Source organism: Protopterus annectens, chromosome 15.part0 (genome assembly GCF_019279795.1).
Source record: "Protopterus annectens isolate FY-2018-M chromosome 15.part0, PAN1.0, whole genome shotgun sequence".
NCBI classification, from domain to species: domain Eukaryota; kingdom Metazoa; phylum Chordata; order Ceratodontiformes; family Protopteridae; genus Protopterus; species Protopterus annectens.
The window spans coordinates 837,432,419-837,453,389 of record NC_056749.1 but is presented as its reverse complement, the minus strand read 5'-3'; positions in this window follow the sequence as shown (position 1 = coordinate 837,453,389).

Sequence of the window (20,971 nt, the reverse complement as noted above, 5' to 3'; positions counted from 1 at the left end):
CATGGGTACAGAGTTTTTGCCAAAAGGGATGACAATGCACTTTTTAGCATTGAGCTTGAGGCCATGGCTTTGACACCAGGCATTTGTCTCAGTGAGGCCCTTTTCTAGGATGTCCACATCATTAGGAGTTTTAATTATGGCTCCTAGTTTGCAGTCATCTGCGAATTTCATTAGCCAAAGACCATCTGTGTTAGCCTGTACTTCAGAGAAGTAGATACCAAACAGGAGAGGACCCAGAACTGAACCCTGTGGTACTCCACTTGTCAGTGGCCTGAAGTCGGATTTGGAGTCTGCTACTTTCACAGTGTGGGGTTCTATCAGTGAACCAGTTGGCAACCCATCTTGTGACATAGGGATTTATACCTAGTTTAGTGAGTCTATCTACAATTCCAGAGTGGGGGATGGTGGAATGCCTTGGTGAGATCTAGATAGTTTTCTCCATTCGATATTTCCATGATGGTATTCGCTTTTGCCCCCCCCCCTTTTCCCTCGCTACCCTATGTTCCTGTGGAAGAACTTTATCAGTTATTAATTTAGCAGCACAGAAATATATTCTGTTTACTTCTGTTATATCGCATGGGTCTCTATGGATAGTCCTAATTACTGTGTTCATTTGTTTTATCAAGTTTCTGACTTTTGGGGTTTTATTAACCTTCTGCAGTCTATTTCCCTCATTGATCTTGATATATCTGTCTTTGTCTTTTAAATCAAGCAACTCTTCTCTTAACTCCTTTTCTTCCATACTGAAGGCACATCCCTTGTTTTCCGTTTCCTGCGGGGATTCTATAGAAAGTTCTATAACATCTTCCTGTGGCACATTCTCTTCAATTTCATCCTGTGTCATATGTTGTTCTGTCATATGGGAACTCACTGGCCTATCACTCCTCAGCATTGACTGCATCAGAGTTTCCACTGTTTCCTATTCCTTTCCTTCCTGTCTAGCTTCAAGTAAATGTTTATACTGGTTTCCTGTGGGAGGCTCCAAAATACCTTCATATGGCACCTGACCAGTTGCTTCCTGTTCCACTGGTTTCCCTTTAATTTGGATATCCATTGCTCTATCCTGTTGTGGTGCTTTCTGCATTTGATTTTCTACACTGAATCCTTTTCTTTGCAGCTGTTCCATTACCTCAATTTCTATTTCTTTGACTTCTCCATTACTAAACTCTTTTCCTACATTTCCTCTTAGTCTTCTTATTTTTTGTATTGTAAAGTTTTCCATATCCAGATTCCTTTGTCTGTATTTTTCTTCAAATATCTTAAGTGCTGCTCTTTTTGTATTAGTTAGTTTTGCTTTCTCCTTTGCATAAATATTACACCATATTAAATCTCTTTTCCTTTCCCATGTCCATATTTCTTCTTCACATGTCTCCTGATCTTCTTGCGTTTCCTTATACTGGGGACTCCCTCCATCATGCTGTGATGTAGTCTGTTTTAGACCTTCTACATTAAATCCTTCACTTCGCAGGCACTCCATAACTTCAACTTCTATTTCTTTAACTTCTGCTTTACTAATTGTCTTTTCTACATTAAATCTTTTTGCTTTTTGTCTTTTTGTTGTGAAATTTTCCATATCTGGATGCCTTTGACTGTATTTTTCTTTGAATATCTTTGATACTGCCTTCTCCATAATAGTTAACTTGGCTTTCTCCTTTGCATAAATATTGCACCATATCAAATCTCTTTCTTTCCCATGTCCATATTTCTTTTTTATATTTTTCAAATATCTCTAGGTTTTGTTTATATTTTCTCACTTCCTCAGAGGCTTCTTTTTCCAAAGAGATCAAAGTTACTTGATCTATATACTGTTTTTCGAAAATCTGTTGTATTAATAAAAACAAATTTTTATTTGAAGCTTGAGACAGTTTTTCCTGTGGAAGTACTTTTCTTTCCTCTAATTTCTCTCTTAATCATTTTGTATAGCTAGTGTCTGGAAATTTTGGGCTTTTTACGTAATCGTAACAATACATAATTTATTTCTTATCCTTAATAGTCCAATCTGTCATCTTTATGGCTCTTCTTTGGCCAATCACTTTTTGTCATTTTTTTGGACTGCTACTTCCTTCTACAATGGGGGGGGGGGGCATCCTCCCTCTGAGCCTGGCCTGGCCCCATTGTAGGAATGTTTCCATATTTTGAGGATTCTACGCTGTCATTTTTTCCAATCCTGGCACCAGTGCACCTACCAGGATTGGGCACTTTTTTATCCTGGGTCTTGTGCACCCAACTGACTTTTTTACTTTTAATTTACTTCTGTCCATGATATATGCTATATAAATACAGCCTATATATCAGTGCCACCTTGGTGAGACTTTGTGAAAAACAGGGTCCACCTCGCGAAGGTACTCACTAAGATTTGAGGATAAATTTAATTTCAGCACTACTACTCTCCTTTGCTTTTCTTTTCGTCTCTCCATCTAGACTCCATCTCTCCATCCAGACCTCTTCATCTCTCCATCCAGACCTCTTCATCTCTCCATCCAGACCTCTTCATCTCTCCATCTGGACCCCCTCATCTCTCCATCTGGACCCCTTCATCTCTCCATCCTTTACGGGTCATCTGAATATATGTCATGGGCCTCCACTACAGGAGGTTTGGAGTATCACACAATAAAAACTCTAGCTTGGATGGGTTTTTCTTGCAGTTATTATTTTCTGACACACTCGTACAAGGTACATATTGCCAGTCTAAATCCACTTGTTCTAGATCGGTGTATTAACCAGGAATTTATTATTTTATTTTATTTTACATTTGCTAACTGGGAAAGTCCAATTGGACACCAGTCCTTTTTCAGCAGAGGCCCAGGGAGATAAGCTTCCATCACAAAAATAGAACACAAATACTAGTTCAACTACAAAATACAAATCCAAGTAAAAAAACAGAGGTCTTATCACGTGTCAATTAATACTTGGTTATAGCACATTTTTGGGGGGATGAGAATGTGGTTTGTCAGACAGTGTCAATGTGTTGATCACAACTCCTAACATACTGTATCAATAAGTCAAACAACTAATTAGGAGTAGATTAAACCACTGTTCATGTTATATTTATAGATGTGAAGTGTCAGTTCACATTACTTAATTATGTAATAGTGATAGTAGGCAAAGTAATATGAGGTATTATTCCAAACTGTTACGTCAATGGCTGTTAAGTGATATGTGTTAATTTACATTAATAATTGTGGAAAGAAATTATATATGTGTGTAACAGTCAGAGCTATTGAACAAGTAGATGCTGGCTGATAGTGATAAATGTCACACAGTGGAGTGCCAACCATGCAGCCCTGACTGATCATCACCAGATCATTGCAGATAAGTCTAGTGTTTATGTGTGCATGAATGACAAGTCTCTGTGATGTGCGTGCAGTGTGCAAGGTGATTACAAGGCATACATTCAAAACATATACACTTCTCTCATTAATACCGGTTTTCAAATGTGGTTGCAATTTTACCAGTTCAGTGGAACACACTTGGATGGGAAATGTGAGAGACTCACACACAGCAGTATACTGTCTGTATTATAATGAACTCCTCATATCAGGGATACAATAATCCAATAGCACATATAATTCTCATAGGTCATTTACATTATTTCTATCAGAATTGCTTACTGAAGAACACTACTGCTGAGCTCATTCATACAACTGAATGCAAAGTATCATACACATAAGTTTTTTTTGAGATTTTAACATAGGACAAGAACTAGCAGTAGGCTATCCTACTTGATGTCAATGGTCATACAAATGCTGAATATAGAAATAGAGATTTCTGTTTATAAGCCATTTCTGGCAATGCATGTTTGTGTATCTATCTATGGACAACATTAAAAGTGAAATATTATTCTTTTAGGACACTGCTGAAAATGGGGAACAAGCTGAAGTTGTGATATTGTTGGAGTAATTAATGAATAAACAGGAGGGTGGTAGGAGACTACCATAACTAGACACTTCTTCAAAAGGTAAGATTATACATGTAAAACAAAATTTCAGAATATGTACACAATGCTGGATTTGAACACCTGCTTACCTCACTCAACATTCTGTAGACGTAAGCACTAGCTGTTCACACTACAGAGAAAGCATATCCCAGTTATTAAAAACTACACAGTTGAAAGGAGCATGACAAATGTATGAAGGCTGAGACAACATGTCTTGAAAATCAGACTCCATCAATGTGTGCATCAAACTTCACAACATACAGTAGTAATAACTGAAACATCCTATCAAGAGCACATTAAATGCTGGAGCCTATCTGCTCATAGTTGTATCATTGTTGCTTTCTAACACACAGTAAGGCTAATCATAGTAACACAGGGAGCACCACATGAATGAGGCTGAAGTCAGTCTGATCAGTTTTTGCCATAGGACAGGAAGTCACAGCATTATATAAGTATGGGTAGCAGCACTGTTCATTGTCAACTGATGTGCAAATGCTGAGTGCAAAAATAAGAACAGTTTTAGTTTATGGGCCATTTCTGGCCATGTATGTGGTATGTGAATCTATATTTGACTTGATTAAAGGTGTGGAATGGTGTTGAAATGACAGTGGAGAAAATGGAGAGCAAGCAGAGGTTAAGAGTAATTAAGGAATGAGTAGTAGGTGTATATGTACAAAGACATTTCGAAATTTGGTAATCACATCATAAAGGATGTGTGGCAATAATTTAATGTTTTTGCACCAACTGGATCAAATCAAGTGTGTAATACACACAAGCACGTGTGTGTGTGTGTGTGTGTGTGTGTGTATATATATATATATATATATATATATATATATATATATATATATATATATATATATATATATATACAAAGTGAAGAGCTATACATAGTGTAATATTTTTTGGGACAGGGATCATATGCATTACACCTCATAAAAGTGTACTATCCCACATGTGGATTCATACCTTATACCTTATAGCTATTGTGCTATCATTCAGGACACTTCCTTAACACAAGGAGCCATTCAAGCTTGACATGACTGCATGACTGATACCCAAGTCATTGCTCATGTGAAATAAATTTATGCGATCTTGTCACTGCTCATGAACTGTCATTCCCTGCAGGGAATCGATGAGCAATGCTAACCATCATAAAAATGTTGAAGCAAAAACTAACTAAATAATGTTGATAAAATTTTGTGTAATGAACGGTCATCTTTGTGGGTTTCTACAAGTAAAATCTTGACAGTACTCACCCATACTTTCACGAAAATGAAACCTTCACAAAGGTTGAACTCTGCATCTACAGAATTACAATGAAACACTGGCATAAGGAACATATCAGCCCACATTAACATTTCAATAAAATAAGAGAAAGTCAAGTACATCTCGAGGACAGAAACAACTTGTCTGCAAAGCAAGACTTCCTGATGGAATTGTGTCTTTCTTCATTGTAATGTCATTGTACAATGATTATCTTGAAGGCTGCCATAGGTATGAAGAAGAGTTTTTATGGTGTATGTATGCTGTAGGTTCCTGCCACATTGTTATCAAACTTCAGTCTGTGTGTGAGATGTGAACAAAAGTACCTCACATTTTAAAAAAAAATTGACGTGCATCAAGATTCACTCTTAAGTAAGGAAATACAACTTAAAATTTATTCAAAGACTTTTTGACTGTCACACCCTGTCAAAGTGTAATTTTCTTAGGTAGGGATAGTTAACACATCATTGACTGAGCAGTACTGCTAATGAGGCACAGTTGCAAAGAATTAACTAGCCAAACCTCTTATAATTCCTTCTCTTGAAGTGCTCACGTATGTGCATAACACTGTGTAGGTGTTTACCTCCTCAGCACTTTGAGTAGATTGAGTGATTCAGAATATTTAGATGCAGTTTAATATCACTATGCCTGGATAGTAAAATCTGGCTAATTCTTTTGCCTTAATTTAGTCTAGCCATCCTTTTGCAATCCCTTTTCCCATTTTTGTACATAGGATAAGGGCATTGCACTTATGTCATTACCATATACAATACCATATTATGCAGTTCTGATGCAGAAAGTACATTTTTTTGTATTATATTTGTTCATAGGACTATAAGATCATAGGAAGTTACTAAGCTATTGGCTGTCAGGTCCTTACAAGCCTAGCCAAAAATGTAACCCATGTTCCAAAAAGTCAGCACCCTGTGCCACTGTCCATCAGGGACACAGGTAGAATCCCAGGGCTGTATTTTCTATTTCCCAACCAGTTATCCAGGTTGTGCTTAAAAAGGGTTAATGAGCTGCTTGACATGGAGAGGGAGTCTATTCCACAAAAGGGGGAGTCTCTGGGACACACATCTGTCCTGCCAACAAGTCCTATCGATGCCTCAGACCAGATTGAGGTCAAACGTGTGGGTTACTCGAGTGGAGCTTGACTTGTGGACATGCAGCAGTCCCATCAAGGCGGGGTCTGAGATTGTTTTGTATGCCAGATGGAGGTCACCTCTAAGGAGTCTGTAGGAGACTGAGTAGAGGGCATTTAGCCTATCTGTGTAGGGCAGATGTTTGAGGCCCTGTTTTCTCCTGGTGAGGAACTTCTGTGGTCTGTCCAGCTGCTGCATGTGCTTTGTGAGGTGCATGCTGAAAGGGGCATTGTACTCAATAATGGGTCTTATAAGGGAAGAATACAGGGATGTTATGACCACCTTGTCCTTGTATGAGATACTCTTTCTAATGAGGTGGGCTATGTAGAAAGCTTTCTGTACAATGGAGGCAATATGGTGGTCAAAAGTTAGTTTGCTATCAACCTGAGTGCTCAAGTCCCTCACGACTGATTGCATGCTTAGGACCTTATTATCAATGTGATAATTTGTGGGGATGTCACTATCCCCAAAGAGGATGATGATGGATTTTTTGGCATTCAGTTTGAGGCCATGTTTCTGGAACCAGTCATTTGTTTGGGTGAGACCCTCTTGGAACTGTTGATAAGAATTGTCCCTGAATGTTTTTTTCTTGCAACAATAATCCCTACCATGACATCAAGAAAGACTGTACAATGCTACACTAATTAAACTAATGAATAGGCTATTGTATTTCCATTCTAAACACGTCAGTTGGAGTTTCTTGCATCATACAAAACAAGTTATCATGTAGCCTTATCTAACTATGCAGGTGAAATGTCTTACATTGATAACTAGCATTTCTGATAGTGTAATAATTAATCCACAATGTAAGAAGCTGATCCTCTAGAGAATTTGTTTTTGCTCACCCAGAATGTTTTGTAATGGTGCACACATCATTGTCCATACCTACCAGGGCATCATTTTGTCTGTGTGGTAATATAGAAAAAAATGAGCAAACAATAAGACTAAATAAAATCACACTATAATGTTTTTTTTTTTTTTACAAAAGTCATTTGCTAGCAAATAACTGGGAATGAAATTAACTGTAAGACAAATATGCTTCATGACATCACCAAGGCACTTTAAATGAACCAGCCTAACATACTGTGTATACAGATTCTCCCTCCCCCCCCCACACATTTCCATAGGGGTTTAAAATGGGGAAACCTTTTCTTAATGTTATATCATGAGTTCATGGACTACAGACACAGGATGTAACAGTTTCCTAAGAAATGTCTGAATTTTTACATTTGTAAGAGGATACTCTTTCTTGTCGTCATGAATGCATTTTACCCCACATTGTGTTTTGTGTTGTTAGTAATTGTATGCTTACACAGGTAAAGTCACTTGAGAAGGAAAATTGTATTTCCAGAATCTAGCAGAATTTAAATCTTCCTTCCTTCAAAAATGTCTGTACATTTCAGTAGCTTGATTGTTACACAGTGACACATGCTGATTTAGCATGCATTTCTGTCTTCCCATTTCTATTAGAATCATTAATTTCAGTGTTAGTAGCACAAATTTACTCCCCCACACATTTGTCACAAATTTATATACTACTTGCTGCTTTTTTTTTCATAAAAGAAGCTGCAGTTTTATTGCAGTGTTAGCCTTAGAAGTACACACTTCATTTTAAAATACCGTTGGTATATATAATTAGCAGGAGATGTGTGGGTGCAGGGAGGATTATCCCCCTTAAAAATGATTTTTTTTTTGCTATTTTTTAAATTTTGCATGCACTAAGGTTGCTGCTCAGCACATGTAGTAAAGTGCCAGTGTTCGAATTGTCAGTGTTTTGTGGTCAATATTTGTAACCTCGATGTTTTGTTGTTTTGACAAAATTCACTACACCCATATAGGTATAAATATATACCACATTTCTATACAGTAATAGCTAAAGTTATAAACAACACCCAGTTGTAGAAATGCCACAGACAGAAGGACCACTGAGTGCATTCACCTTATAACTAATAGTATTGTCAAAAAAAGTATTCTGTACTTCTTGTGTAACAACAGAACTTGACATTTAGCAGAGTTATTTTCATAGTGGAGTCTGTACCACTCACACATGCATCCCAGCAACAGAGTCATATGGAAAGATTTTAACATGCTTATGTGTACTCAATGTCTGTACAGATTCTGGTCCTTGGCTTCCATTCCAACAATGCTATTAGACAAGTAGCTGTAAGTAGGAAAGGTATTTGCCAGTGTACAAAAAGAACAAATGCCAGCAGAGAAATAAATGTTACAGATTTCAGAAATCTTTCAGGACAAATAGAAATGATGTTGAATACAACAGTACTGACTTCAACAAGCAAGTTTCACTTTTAGTAACATATGCATGCATACACACACACACACACACACACACACACACACATACACACACACATCTCGCGCTCTCTCTTTCTGCCTGAATATCTGTTTGTACATCTTCCTGTTTATATTCATTTTTCTCAGTACCTGATAGTTTTCATGCACATGAACAGGTTTTGACATTTCTGCAGGACACTGTGTCAAAATAGTGGTCATTTAGTTATATTTGTCCGACACATTTTTCCTGGATGTGTGCACTCTGAATTGCGCCATGTTCATAACTATCATACTGTAGAACCATTGTAAATAGTATAAGGCACAATGTCCTCATCAACTGTTTTGGACTCTTTGGTCTGTTTCCTTATATCACTATTTGTTCAAATCACCTTGCCCACTGTTTCATCTCTGGCTTTGAATTGTCATTTACAAATCAGTTTTCTCCTTACTCAGAGTAACTGGCAATGTTATTTTGGACACAACATGTAGGAGTATATCCTAATATTCATTGAAAGTTATATTGTTCCATGCTGATAAATCTGTCAGATTAACTTAATTATGTTTATCACAGGACGAGTATATGTCACAAGATGAGGTAAGTTTTGATGCATGCTTGACTATAGTCATCACCCCCCATTCACCCCTAGTTTCTTTCACTTGCTCACTGGTCAGTTAAATGTTCAGTGGTCAGGTTTTGTTACATTTGTGCCTGCTAACATTTATAATTGCTCCAACAGTCTCAAACAAGTTTGAAGATCTTTCCTATTATTTAACATAAAAGTGTTCCAAACCTTCATGCATCATACCCACCCCCCTCTGAGATAAGCTTCTGCACTGCTTTTGTGCCTTGGCTTCCATTCCAGCTCAGGTGCTGTTTATGGCATTCACTCATTACACATTTTCACAGTATCCCTGGGTTACCCTGCTATACATCCTGATCACTGCTGAGCTTGTCTTCATAAATGCAGTTCTACAGTGTCTTTGTAAAGTTTATACATTTATCTGTTGATGGTTATTGCATTCTTTTCCTACATATCTTGAGATTTTGGCAAAATAAGTAGGTATAATATGCATTTCTGTATGTTTACCTCATACCTTTGCACTACAGAATATTATATTACATGAAATCAGGAGGCCTGTAGTGTTGCAGCATTTCATGTTTATTTTAATTCACTCTATGTAGCCAGAAGATTGAACTAATAGTGTTACATGAGTGCATTCAGTGACATTGTGCTTGAAGCAAACTATAAAGTCATGGAAACCTGATAGTGGTTTCTGCCCATTTTGCCTTTAATCACGACAAAGGTATTAATTTTGAATGTCATCAGCAATGCAGTAAGTAAATGAGGAAGAATTTGGAAGAAAGAGGAAGGATAGATGTCAGAGGTCAGATCCCTTGACTCCCTATTGAAAAGTCAAGACTCATAATAATGAGGCCCAAAATGATGAAAAACGACTGAAAACACAGAACAGTACATGCTAAAAATGATTCTTCTCCTTGAAAGTTTTTTTTTTGCAGGGGATCAAGTCCTTATGCACCCTTTGATGTGTAATGGCTCCTATACTTATATATAGAGTATAGAAACATTGAGATCACCATCAAGGGAATATTCTGGGCACATTGCGGGTACTGGGAAGAACACTTCTGGCTCACATCAAAGATTGAAACAATTCTAATTTCATGAACTTTAAACATACTTTGACTTGGGAATTGGGTCCATTCCTATCATGGTATTAGAAGCCCAAAAGACTTGGAGAAAATAAAAAAGGAATATTCCCACGAACAGCGATTTCAGACTTCAGTGCACAAAGCCCACATTTTTGGTCATTCAGTCTCGTTATTCTAGACCTCAAACTAATGAGTCTTAGAGTTTGAAATAGTTACTAGCATCTTTATTCGTATCAGTGGATAGCAGACAAATGGTAAAATCAGCCTTGGTGTCCACTTAACATAAGTGACCATGTCTAGTGTTTACAGACACTCTTCCCACAACCCATATGACTGTTTTTCATAACAGCTAGTTTATTTGTGATATTTTTTCATTTCCTCATCTCTTACTTGGGTGCAGCTCACATAAGGTCATTACCACTTCCTGTAAGGTAATCAGATATTCAAGGTACTTGCTGGCGCAATAGTTGATTTCTGCCTTCCATTCTACCTGAACTGACAAGTATAGCTTTTTATCCATGTTTTCATAAAATTTATACAAGTGTAGGGAATCTGAACATACGTGCTTTCTCTTTCACTCCATACTGTTGAGCTGCTGAAAGTGGGTACAGGGTGCAACTCCACAAATTCTCTTTTACAGAATGTAGCTTGGCTAAAATAATGGGTAAACTGCAGTCACTGAAATAAGTTACCAAAATTAGCAGATGTCCTTTGATATTGTGCCAAGCCTCTACTCTCTCATGCAGTGAAATGAACCATATTGCTCAATTAGCCATGTCTAAGGTCAATGATTCTAAAAAAGAAAAAGGAAAACCTAACACTCCAGCATCAAGACAAATTAAGTATTTCAGGGACAGTCATAACTCAAGCAACTCACTAGAAATGAAAGGGGGGGGGGTACTGCTCCTTTTTAGCTTAGCTCTAGTATATACATCTTGAAGTAAGTGCATTTTTTCAGGACCAGTGTCTCCACAACAATAATTCTTTGAATACTTTCATTACTGCCACATATTTCTGTCTCAGTTTATTATCATAGGTATGTAGTATGCCCTGCACAACTCAGATCAACTGAGCTCTGTCATTCATATCGCTTGTATTATATTAGTCTTTGATGAAAGGCATGTTGCTGTCAGTATAGATAAACCATGTGCAGAAGCCATCCATCCACAAACTCTTTTTTTCCATGTGCAGAAGCCATCCATCCACAACCTCTTTTTTTCCATGTGCAGAAGCCATCCATCCACAACCTCTTTTTTTCCATTTTTGCACAGGAGGTCAGGCTGTTGCTTTAACAGTGACAATCATCTAGAGCCAAGGGTTACACAACTGGGTCACCAGTGTGTTCTGATGTGCAAAATATCAAGCAGCCATTATGCAGGTAATCAATTATCTGTGGTAATACAACATGGAAAATTCAAGGAAAATATAGAAGTCTGCAAAGTGTGTGTTCTAATTCACAAAATAAAAAAATCATTAACTATGAAAGACAGAAATGACCATTAAAAATGTGTGGTCACATATATATAAAATAAAGCATTAAATATGAAAGGCATAAGTAATCATAATTACTCCACTTTCCCTATTAAAGTCAGCCTTGTAACATCATAATTTTCAACAAAAGGAACTGAAATATTTATAAGAAATGTTTTGCTTGCATTTGCAGTGTAGGCAGTATAGGTTATGGATAATTAAACATAATTATGACCCTGGTAACTGAAGAAATATTATTATGCTCTGTCTTTGCATAAACATTAAAATATATGACAGGAAAAGCAATATTAATTTTGCAAACTGCACTAATTGTTTCATAATTTAAATAAAGACTTGTAAATGGCAACTCTAAATATGAGTATGTACCCAAGAATAAAGAAACTCATTACTTTTAATTTTTATACAGTGCAGTGCATTTAACTTTGCCATTATCTTTATGAAATAAAAATGTTTTTCAAGATTATTTCAGAGTAGGTTATAAACACATTAAGAAATAGTTTCCAGTTTCATTACAGAAACCACTGCAGTCTAATTAACTGCAGTTTACTATATCCTACAGTATAGCCTGTCTGTAGCCCTTCTACATATACGATGTATGCAAAGTATAATATATTATGGTGAAGATTCCTCAACACCTGCTTATTGTGATAAGCTGTTGCGCATGACGAGCAGTGACTAGCAGGGGTTTAGAGTTCAGGAAACAGCAGTACATGTCGTAGCCAAATGGAAAACAAAAGATAGCAGTATTATATGCTAACAACCATATAATGAGCCATGCTGTATGCTAATGAAGCAAAAAAAAAAACTTGGAGTAATTAAAAAATGTATAAAACATGTGCAAACATGTTGCCTTTGTTTTAGTAGTGAATTCAGCCACATGCTCAAATGAAACCACAGGAAGTCTTTAAAATATGTCAGGGATTGCCACACCCATTGCAAAGCTGTATCTGCAAGATGCTCTGATATAATTTGCTGTTGGTTATGTTGCCAGATGTTGCCCTTGAAGACATAGGATTTTCAAACCACTTTTGACCTACCATGGGCTCCAAGAAATTGAAGTATTGGACCACTACAGGGTGTACAGGGACACTGTGCAGGATATAGTAGACATCTGCCAGCCCATCTATGGCCCCATGGGCATCATGGAGAATCTATCACAGGAGATTCTAAGGTATGCGTATCTTTATGTATTTTAGCTACAGGGACCTTTCAGTAACATAAAGGGAATACAGTGAGAGTTTCACAGGCATGTGCATCAAGAACACTTTACCAGTTCTTCAATGTAGTGCTTCAACATGTGGGGAGCATATATGGTTTCCTTGCACTCTAGAGGACAGAACTAGTATCATGCAAAGTTACTATGCTGTCTCCCATTACTACAAGTTACTGGGGGCCAAAGACTGCACCCACATTGAAATAAAGACCCCATCTGATGAACTAAGAAGAGGGTATGTGAAACACAAAGGGTATCACTCCATCAACCACCAGGTAGTCAGTAATGCACAGGGTCTTATCTACAATGTACTAAGTGCAAGCCACCCAGGCACTTTCCATGACTCTCTCACATATGGCACACCTATGACCACAATCAAAGGTTTGCAAGGGGGGACTTCCCACAATGACATTTAGTGTGGGATGTTGAATATGACCTAGAGCCTTGGCTCATGACTCCTATGACAGATCCTCGCAACACCACTCAGGAAGACTATGGCATTGCACATGTACAGACTATAAACATCATAGAGCATGGGTTTGAGCTGCTGCGGTCATGGTTCTGCTGTCTAGATATTCAGTATGTCTGTACTACCTCTGTCAAAATACTAACAGTAGGTGCCATCATACAGAATATTATACTTAGATGCCCCAGTAGGGGGCTGCCAGTCCCACTACTACAGACAGCGGCAGCTGACATAGGTGAGGGGTCAGATGAGGAGCCAACAGCAGGGGACAACCATGGCAGATGGGAGGTGGGTACAATATGTCATGGCACTGGCTGAGAGGCAGCAAATTGCACATACACTCACCACTTAAATAATATAAGAGCTCAACAAATACAGACACTAACACTGATGTTTGTATGTTTATATCAGTGATAGTGGCTGTAGCTAACAAACCGGTCTTTGCTTTCTCATGTATTGGCTGACTACTGTAAGCATCAGACATACTCAGTCCCAAACTAGGATTCTTGCATTAACATAAGCAATGGTGTGTGAGCAACATGCCACTAACAAATGTTACAATATATAAACAGAGTAAGCAGACAGTAAAAGTCAATGAATGCTACACAGGAATACTATAACACTAAATGATAGATGAAGCACTCTCATTAAACTAAAAAACAACTCGGAGACAAATAGTCTTCCAAAGCTAAATTTGAGGTAAGTTTGTCCTCCCAGGCCAATGACAAGCACAGAGCATTCTTTAGCTTTGTCCACAACCTCAAAGGCAATACAAAATTGTGTGCAGAGCTCATTGTAAATGGAGCCACCTATACTGAGCCAGAAGATGTAGCAAACCTCCTGGCTGATAAATTCACCTCCAACTTTACTCCTCTCTCCCCCTCAACCTTCTTTCAGGAAATATCATCAAATGTAACTCCCCCTACTATCTCTAGGGAATAGGTCCTTAATGCTCCCTCTAAGACCAAGAACACTGCATCAATGGGCCCAGACAATGCCCCAGGATGCCTTCTAAATAGCATGAAACATGACCTATCAGGGCCTCTGGAATTACTATTTAACTGTAGCCTCCAAACAGGCTTCGTGCCTCATGAATGGATAAAGGCAACAGTAATCCCTCTGCACAAAGGTGGGTCATCTATAGACCCTGGAAATTTCAGATCCATAAGTCTCACTAGTCTTTTATGTAAAGCCATGGAAATAAGTATCATGGAGATGATCAGTAAAGATATAGTAAACCTCCAGACACTGGATCCAAAACAGTTTGGTTTCGTCAATGGCAGATTATGCCTACTCAACCCATGGACATCTTTGAGAAGGTCACCAAAGCAATGGATGAGGGCAAAATCATTTTGCACTGCCTACCTTGACCTGACCAAGGCATTTGACACAATACCCCAGTTGGGCATTGTTGACAAACTCAAGAGGTTAGGTACAAACCTGTATATCACCCAGTGGATAGCCAACTGTCTCGCAGACAGGACCCAGGAAGTTAGGGAGTCCACCTGTACAAAGAGGCCACTCGTAAGTGGAGTCCCTCAGGGATCAGTCCTTGGACTGCTCCTTTTTGGCATTTACTTCTCAGAAGTCAAGGCCAGTGTCAGTGGTCTCTGGCTGACTAAATCTGGAGATGACTGCAAATTAGGAGCTGTCATTGAATCTCACACTGAAACAAATTCTCCAGGAGGGGCTGACACAGACAAACAACTAGTGTCAGAGTCATGGACTAAAACTAGATGCCAAGAAATGCATAACAGTATCCTTTGGGACATCATTCATCCCTGGTAACTATCATATTGACAACACACCCCTTAGAGTTGATCCAGTAGTCAGGGACTTTGGGACACACATAGATAGTTATCTAGCCTTTGAACATCACATGTCTACAGTGGTGATGAACTCATTCTATGTTGTGCAACTTATAAACAAAGGTATGGCATCTAAGTCCAAGGACGTTGTTGTTCCACTGTATTCTGCATTCATCAGACCTATTATTGAGTACAATGCTCCCTTTGGTATGTACCTAACTAGGCATATCCAACAACTGGAACATCCACAGAGGTTCCTCACTAAAAGAATACAGGGCAAAAGTAATATGTCGTATGCAGACCGCCTCAGGACCCTATCCCTGTACTCTGTCTCCTACAGGCTTTTGAGGGGAGATCTATGCCTGGCATACAGGGCATTGTCAGACCCCACTCTGATGGACCTCCTGCATATCAACAAAACAAACAGTACCAGAATTACCCATTCTAAAGACTTAAACCTTGTCTGTGATATAAATAGGACTTGCTGGAGAGATGGTTATGTATCCCAGAGTCTACCCCATCTATGGAAAAGGCTTCCCGTCCATGTGAAGCAGAGTTCCTCCCTAAACCAATTCAAGTGCAACACTTGGAGAATTGGATGGGAAACCAGAAATTCATCTCTGGTTTGGCACCTATGTCTCTGATACAAACAAGTAACCTGTAAATGGTTTATCTCCCAGGCCCATGCTTACACTTATCAAAGGTATCAGAACTCATCAGAGATTTGGGATGCATGGCTAGGCTGAAAAAAGCCCTTGTGATCGTTAGCCTAGTAAACACCTATGAACCTATATATCAGCTTTTACAGGAAAAATGTCACTCAAGGTGTCTGTGCCTAAACAGGGCACTGCTAAACACTTGAAGGGAAACTAATAAGTAGACCATGAAAATGTAAGAATGACATATTTAGTCAGATATTCATCTAGAATGATAAAAAGAGGTGAGCTGCATGAGTGGCTACTGCCTGACCACTACTAGTGTTGGTCTCACCATAGCTTCACTTTGCTGAGATACAATGCTTCTTCGTAGGTATATTACTTTACTAGTACCAGTAGAATCTGATATCTAACCTGATACACACTTATCAAAACAGCTAACTTTGAAAGAGCAAATGATGGGCAAACAAGACAGACTACCACAATAACATCTAAACAAATTTTGGAGGGACGAGATACTCTTTGCTCCATTCATCATTACTTACAATATATATACTTACCCCAAAACTATTCTTACTTGGAAAAAGAACAAAATGCATTTGGAAGTGCATTTTTCTGATCTACTTCTTGTCAGTCATTGCAATCCCAATCAGTGAAAATAAAACTTGTAGTAATCAGTGAAACAAGCAATATAAAATAGCTTGGTGAGATGATCATTGATATACTTATAATTAGAACAGATTAGAACGTTGATAATCTATATAATTGCAAGTGTAAGTAGTAATGGAGAACAATGGACTAAGTGTATCTCACACCTATGAATATGAACATGAGTTATGTTCAGTCTAGTGTTTTCCTTTATTGTCAGATTGTTTACCATGGTCACAGTCACAACCACATAGTGTGAGCAAAGGTACCCCTCACTCCTTAGACACTCCCACACACATAAGCACACTGTAAAACACACACACACACACACACACACACACACACACACACACACACACACACACACACACACACACACACACACACACACACGTCCATTGAATAGCATTCACTTACACACAACCATTCATCATGTATACACAGACTCGTGACCTAAAGTAACCCCTCTACCCCCGCCAACTGCTACTTCCCAGGCAGACACACTGTCACACACACTCATGCATGCAGCCCTTGCCATACATGCACAGAAGTATCTCCTAACCTTACTTTACCATTAAACTCCATGGTGCTTACCTCTACCATGTCTGAACACAGGACGTAGATGCCTTTGAGGATGTGGTTCCAGGAAAATGATGATATGCCTAATTAGGCATATGTCTCTCCACAGAAATGACTCATCACTGTATAGAATGGCATAGGAACCATTCTCCAAGGAAGGAAGCAAATTCTCTCAGGAAAACGTATCCTTTAACAGTTGTCAGCATGGAAAGTCTGTCTAATCAACTGTCATTATTTTATGTTTGGTACTTTAAATGTATAGTCTAAACATGCTTACAGCAGATGTATATGAGAAACAGTGTCAAAAGGTAAATTCTATAAATAGTGAAAATGCAAGAAGGAATAAAATACAGATGCAAGAATATTTCAGAACTAGGTACAGGAAAATAACTTCAAATTTCTTTAGAAGTATTGGTATCTAGCAAATGAATGCAGTCTCATGTAGTACCATGGTTTGTTACAAGCAGAGTGTCATCCAGGCCTGAAGCATGAAAGCGTGGTACATTATAACCCTGTATACAGGTGGCTGCTGTAGGATGCCAGGCATTATTTGTACCTGTACGCAACATTGGGAGGGTTACTGCAACAACAGTAACCGCAAGGACCATAGAGGCATATGTAACAGCAAGCATTCTAAATCCTATGGATTTTAGGTTATAAATGTGTCTCCTTTCATACTAGACTGGAAAATGCAAATTTGCCTAATCAGGCCATAAGCACATCAAGGAACATTCTCTATGGTCTGATTCCTGTTCTGCTGAGTAAAATAATAAAACTTGCAGTAGTTTGACATGTAATCCTTATTACAGCAGCTGTAATAATGAAGAAGATTAGGGGGGTAATTCAGTAAAGCTTAAACGGAGCTAATCTCCACGTAAGCATAGTGGCATGGCCTGAACATAGAGTTCTGAGGCTGAGCAATTCAGGAAACAAGGCTGGGGGAGAGCACAAGCCTCCCAGCACTGTTCAGCCATGGAGGCAATCGCGGAATGTAAATTGCCTCATTTGCTGGTGAAAATCATGCAAATGAGGTGATTTACCGATCTAGGAAGCAGACAGGCATCCGTGTAAAAGACCTGTCTGCATTAGAAATGTATGCGGGAACTTTCCATGTACCAGAGTGAAAAAATAAAAAAAACAAGGCTATGACAAGTAAAAGTAAAGTATGTATTATGTGCATTAGGTATGCCAATGGCCAAAACTATGACCATTGGCATGAAAAAGTGTTGCAAAATAGGTAAAATTAAACGTTTTTTTTTGGCAGATATGGGCTGTTTAAGCGGAGCGCAGAGGTGTGCAAACATGCGATCTTGCAGAAAAAAAATAGTAAAAAGGCAATAGGAAAGGTAAAATTAAATTTTACATTATACTGGCCAGCATGCAGTCATAACAATGGCAGGTAACAGTGGTTGCTAAGGACATAGGCTCTGGTGTAACTAGGGTACACGCAGCTAGGTGTATGTAAATGAGCTAAGTTTATTGAATAGCAAAATGAGACACAGTGTCTACAGGTACCTAACTGTGTAAGGGCTATAATGTGGTACTGTAGGCAGAAGAGGCAGTTGACATGAAAAGGGGGTGTGTTATGGTTTGTGTAAGCACACTGGATCTCAGTGGCTTCTGTTTGCACTCTTCTAAGCACAGCTAAGTAAGGGGTGTGTCTGAGGCTGCTTTGCTGTGCTTAGCTGGTTTTAGAAAAGCTAAGCATGCTCTTGTACAGGGGAGGGTCAGATCTGCTAAGAAATGTTTACATTTGGGCAGCGGGTTCATGCTGCATGTTCTGGGGCTTAAAAACACAGGAAATATATAAAACAAAAACGTAAACACCTTTACAAAAGGCAATCAACTATAAATGACTAATACTCACTCTGGCACTCACACTGGCCGATTCAAACTACTCAGTAATGCAGCTGGTAGGTTGAATTTATTCATAGTCAGCCAATCACAGAGGTTGCATCTGTAGCACACTAGTATAAAGTATGCAGACACTCTTCAGTCTGTTTTTTCCCACAAACTCTGCACCATTGTAATACACACTTGGACATTTTAACTGACAAAATGATAGGGGCTGCTGCTGCTTTGCTACATTCCTATGTGCAACAAACCTGAGAGTGATGATGAGGATGATGCTGACAACCATCCCAGACTGAGGAGGAGAAGAGTGTTCAGACTCGGGGTAACCTTTCAGGGGCTACATAAGTTGGAGATAATAGAGGGCTAGAGGGTGGACAGAGACATACTACAGCAACTCACTGAGCTCTGCTGGCCTCACCTCAGACCCAGAGCCAACAGAGGGGAAACCATCCCAGTGGAAACAAAGGTATGTTAGCCTTAAGCATACTAGCTACAGGTACTTTCCAAAGACCTAATGGGGGCGTCATGGGGGTCTCACAGGCATCTGCATCCAAGGTAATCAACCAGTTCCTGGATGTCATGGTAAGACATGCCAGTGAGCACATTTATTTCCCCAGCACCCCTGAGGAAAGTACCATCAATATGCATCTCTTCTATCATGTAGCACACTAGCCAGAGGTACTAAGTGCCATAGACTGCACTCATGTCCACATCAAAGCACCACCCGGTGAAGAGGGTAGAGTCTACGTCAACCACAAGGGCTATCACTCCAACTGCAAGGTTGTGTGCAATACAAATGTGTGTACTGGCAGTCCTGGCAGTAATCACTACTCCCACCTCTGGCACTCCTCACAGGTGTACCAGGAATTTGCCAGGGGGACACCCCATATGGCCAATTAGTGGGGGATGCTGGCTACGCACTGGAACCGTGGATGATGACACCCATCAGAAATACACACACACACACACACACACACACACACACACACACACACTGAACAATACCATAATGAGGCACATGCACAAACTAGGAACATCACAGAGCATGTGTTAGGGATGCTCAAGTAATGGTTCCACTGCCTTGACATATCTGGTGGAGCCCTGCAGTACTCTCCAGCCACATGTGCACACATGTTCATGGTATTTGCCATGCTATACAATATGATCCTGTGGAAACAGCTGTGGCAGGAACATCACAGGGAAGGGACAGAAACTCCTCACCATTGCCAAGGTCCCCACAGGCACAGGGGGACTCGGAAGAGGAACCCCCTGAGCCTGTCCCTATAGGCAGACATAGTTGTGCCCAGTACGCCCTGGCCTTGGCAAAGATAATGCATAGCACATACATGGACACCCTAGTGACCCAGGGACTGACACCACTCTGACTCACACACACAGTAAAAAAGATGCCACACACATCACACTACCTGTACCTTACCATGTATAGGCTGTGTACTGCGTACATCTGACAGTCAGCCCTGAAGCACTGTCCTCACAACCTCCACAGGCACAAGGTAAGTCACTCTTCTTAACAACAAATGAATGGAGTAGTATGTTGTGGTAGCATATCGATGGTCTCGATGCATGTATGCAAGGGAATGGGGAGGTCTACATAGATAACAGAAGACAACTGACAGCTATGTGGGACAACAGGAAATGTCTGCCAAATACTGGCTTCCCCAGAATATTCAGTAATCCCCTAGGAAACAAAACACACTACAGTATATGTGGGGGACTAACAAACTGGAGGGGTCATAGGTCACATGCATAGATGTTAATGTTGAGTCCCATACACACCTCTCAGCAAGTCAGCTGTACAAAGCCATAAAGAAATGTGTGGCAAAGGCCCACAAATAGGGACAATAATGACATATTCCTCTTACAAACTTACACAGTGATATCACAGCAGGTCTTGTAGTTGCATTAAGTCTCTGAAGGGTAAGAAGT